Consider the following 5018-nt stretch of genomic DNA (forward strand, 5'->3'; position numbering starts at 1 on the left):
GCCTGATCATATGAAGTGTTGTGTTCATACCCTGAATTCTGGTTTATACAATTAGGTAGGTAGGTATTCAAAATATTTTATTTTTACAAGTTTTAATAATCATATTTTCTTCGCCGTATATTGCTTACAATATATTTTACATTATATATAATTAATTATTTTGTGTGATACGTCGATATTTTATAATATGATGTGCCTGAAGAGTGAGGGGGACTCTACATTTAAACATTTAAATTTAATCGTATGTCATCTACGGTATACACGCGCTGATAGCCTCCACGACTTCACCTCCAACCAATGTTGTAATTGTATAGTTGCGCTCACGCTTCTTCTTTAATTTCGGATATTTCCCCCTCCCCCACCAGAGCCTTTTTTTTTTAAACTTTTATTATATTCTTGTGAGCGCTTGGCTATAATATATTTTAATGGACAATGTTTATCTATTATCACAGTTAAGAGATGTAAGTATGTAACTGATAAAAACTTACGACTTACGACTTCTGATAGGTAGGTACTTACTACTTATCATTCTTAACGTTCTTGGTATAATCCACGGCTATAGATAGTCTATAGTACTATCTTTAATCGTGGTATAATCACAGAACAAATTAAAACTGTTAATATTGTTAATAATTGATATTTTTGTAAATTACATAGGTATTGTTCTATGGTAATAACACTTGAGATTGTAATGCCCACAGGCCATAAAAAAAGAACTCTAAAAATGCCCTGAATAAAATGTTTTTATGTCTTGCAGTAGGTAGGTACTTAATGCACTATTATTTTTTAATAATTTCGTTACAAATTCTTATATAAATGTGTTATGTCCAAAATATCATAATAATATACAACTTAAAGGGTAGTAAAAAAATGTACAGATAGAATTTATCGTTTTGAACTTTATGGAAAAACAATTATTTACATACGTAATTGTTTTTTGTTTTATATAGGTTTTATATCGTTTTCTTATTAACCTGCAGTACTTATAGTGCATATACCTAGTTAAAGTTTTTCCAATTTATGTAAAAATCATGTGACAGCATCTAGAATCTTAAAATAAAATTTCAAAGTATTTAAAAATGCCTCAAAAATCCTAAAATCCTTTAAAAAATAAAAATAATAACCTTTAAATTTAAAATTGTTATTAGGAACGCTTGAATACACTACAATATTGATAGTGAATCGGCATATACCTAATACTAAATCCTGAGACCTGAAGACATGATAGACATTTTAGCAAAAAAAAAAAAAAGGCCATTATATTATTATAAATCATACATTTAATTTATAAAAATAATAATTTAATTAATATAATATTATTATGTATGAAAATTAATGAACGAGAGGGATGTGGAGGGAATAGCCTATGATTATAAAACTTATATACCACCCCAGAACTAATTCCTAATTATGCCACTGACTGGTAACTACGTAAATCGTTATTAGACGATACCACTCTATGCTAAAACTAAACACATTTAGATAATAAAAAAAAAAAATTAACACTTAAATGTTTAAGCAATATATTTTTACGTGAAGGCAATTAATTAATTTTATTATAATTTATAAATCGTATTAGAAAAACTAGAATCCTTAGGTGATTAAAAATCGACAATCTTATCCAATAAAGAAATACAGAAATATATAACTTATATTGTTATTTGCCTACTCATTACTTATTTATAAAATTATAAATTTGTAAAGTAATAAAATGTTGCACTACTATAATTTATAAATTATAGATGTATATATATACATATATATACCTAAGATAGTTTTAAAGAATTATGAAAGAATTTAAAATATTTAGTAAAATAATTAATAAGTTATAAATAAAACATCAACATTTTTTTTATATGAGCTTTACGATAGATATTTTATGAATGTTATGATGTTGAATTTTATGTGTTTGTAACTTAAACGTTAGAAGGTTAAGCTTAAATTTTCTTTGTTTCATAAAATAAATAACTTTTAAAAATGTTCTACTGCAAATTGATGACTATAAACATTAAGATATAATAAACATATTTTAAAAATGTTTTATATTAATTAAATATTTCATGAAAATTCTATAAAGTTACAATACCCTAAATATTTTATTCAGTGTCCTAAAAACGATTAAAAAATACCATTTAAAACTATAAAAGTCATAACAATTAACAGGTAGTGTTTAAAATGTATAATTAATTTATGTTAAGAAGGTTTTATAATATATTGTTGTTAAACAATACAAATATCTATGTACCAAAATTATTACAAAGTATACAAATTAATGTACGTTATTTTATCTTTGAAATTCCATTTAACATTAACAAAGACATCAAGACTATAATAAGAACTCATAATGGCACAAATAAATAATTAATGATTTTACTGACGGAAGAGACTGATTTATTTTGCAATGTCAATACACATTATTATAATTAAAACAAATTATAAAATTATGTACTGTTTCGGCTATGGCATTTTTCAGTTTGAAATTGATGTGTACTTGAATTAACAGTTCTGGAACAAAACAAAAAATAGTCAATTAATATAATATACTGAAGTATAAAAGTATAAAATCTTGGTAGAACTAAATAATAAATTCTAACAGGATTACAAAATTCGTTATACTTTACAGTTTACAGAGTTGATAAATAAAAAAATTGTATATATTTTAATGACGTAACTACGTGATATAAAAATGAATATTATTCTACTGATTCAATTTATAATCGTTATACCTTGTGAAAAATTAAATAAACACACCAGTCTACGCATGTACACAACAATAAAAGAAAGAGACACGATATTGCAAATATTGCAAAAGTGAAAATAATACGATTCCACTATTATTTAAAATTAAAAAACCGCAGAATTTTTAACTCACCATTATTTTGCTGCAGGTGGCTGGAGTTGCTTTGGCGATCGATTTGATAGCCTTGGCAGATTGGACTTGCCCGACGACGACAATGTTCATGGTAACTTTTTCAGTGCCCATTTTTGGTTTTTGGTAGGATTTTTGAAGAGTTAAGTGAAAACTGCAAGTAGACAAAAAAATAAAATAAAAAACAAGAATAATATTTTAATAATGTCAACGAAATATTATTTTCCGATTGGTATATTATTATACTCACTGAAGATTATATTTGCACGAAATTTGCGTTATGCCGGAAGGAAGCATCAGTACGTCCTTTTATATGCAGTGGTGGCCGAGTGTGCGGTTAGTGGTAGGCGTGGTGGCGTGATCATAGGTCTTAAAGGCGATTCGTGTATCTGATATCGCACGTCAGACGACGTCAAATCTTATATCTTACTGTTTTACTTTGAAAACATACCTATCCATCGATCATTGTATAAACGGATCGAATATAATTAAATTTACTTCTAAAATATAAATATCACTAAATAGTGGAAAAATATTGAACATTGTGATTTCCATACATTCCTATACAAACGTAGGTACACGTCAAGTTGATTTAAATCATAAAAATGTTTATTGAACTCTTAAAATATAGATTGCTTTACAAAATAGTCCAACCAAAAAGTAATAATTAATCCGTCCCTTGACTTGAGATAAATTATTTCAAATTCGATTTGAATATCGATAAAAATCAAGTGATATAATTTTTTTTTTAATTGTTTTCAAATGTCGAATTGAAATCGAAAACAATTTAAATAAATCATTTATACCAAAATAATAATAGTTTTATAATAATTTGTATATCCAAATCAATTTAAAAATGAAAACAATTTATGATTTAAATTTATATTCCAGTAGCCAATATGTCTATAATAGGTACCTATTGTTCATAATACGTAGCAACTAGCAATGTAGGTAAAACGAAACATCTAACTATCCGTCCTAATCGACAAATATGAAATGGTCGAACGACAACAGGTTTCTCGTAGTTGGAAATCAAAATTTAAATTATTTTGTGAGATACGTTAATATTTTATAATATGATGTATGCGATGATGTGCCAGAGGGGGGGGGGCTACATTTAAACATTTAAAAATTTAAATTTAATAGTATGTCTACGGTGTACACGCGCTGATCGCCTCCATGAGGTCACCTCCAATCGATGTATAGTTGTAGTTTATGCAGGTTTCTTCTTTGATGTGCGGCTGATCACTCGTCGGTGGATAATCATTTTTTTAACTTCGTGTTTTAACCAGACATTTTTTCATTATTTGGACTACTATAGTTCACCAATAAACTTAAAATTAAAAAAAAAAAGTGGGTAAGTGGATGTCGCTCTGCTGTAGGTAAGCTAGGTTACAAGTGGGTCACTGTAATGGGTGGTGTTAAATTTGAATTCAATGATATAATATCATTGTATAAGAAAAACGATTCTGATCGAAAACGGTCAGTCAACCTACTATGATAGCTGACTATTAAGGTGACTAAAGTAATTTATATATATAATTTATTTAGGTGGAACCTTGTATTAAATTTTCAATTTTTAGCTATGAAAGTTGAACATTTTATACATTTTTAACTACAAAATAATTACTACATTTTAAATTTAATAAATTTTGCCAAAATTCGAACTTTAAATGCTTATAAAAAAAAATTGTGCCTATGTATTTTTAATATTTTTAAACTGATATTGTAACAATATATCAGAGGCCTTGCATCAAATTTTCACACTTTTTTACCCAACAAATAAAATTGTATTGATATTTATAGAAAAATAAAATAAAAAAAGGTGGGTAAGTGGATGTCGCTCTGCTGTACAGTAGGTTAGAAGTGGGTCACTGTATAATGGACAGTATTAAATTTGAATTCAATGATATAATATCACTGTATAAGAAAAACGATTCTGAGCGGAGAAGGTATATCAGTCTATGTATTAGACATATAATATATACTTATCTATGGTATTAAAAAAAAATTGACCTATAATAGGTACCTATAATAAATTCCAAATTAATCATATCATAATATCTATTAGGTACTTATAAGTTATAACGCGTTATACATCAACAAAAAACCGTGGTAAAATCATAGATACATAAAAGTATACTTTAGA

Source organism: Acyrthosiphon pisum, chromosome A2 (assembly GCF_005508785.2).
Source record: "Acyrthosiphon pisum isolate AL4f chromosome A2, pea_aphid_22Mar2018_4r6ur, whole genome shotgun sequence".
Taxonomy (NCBI): Eukaryota; Metazoa; Arthropoda; class Insecta; order Hemiptera; family Aphididae; genus Acyrthosiphon; species Acyrthosiphon pisum.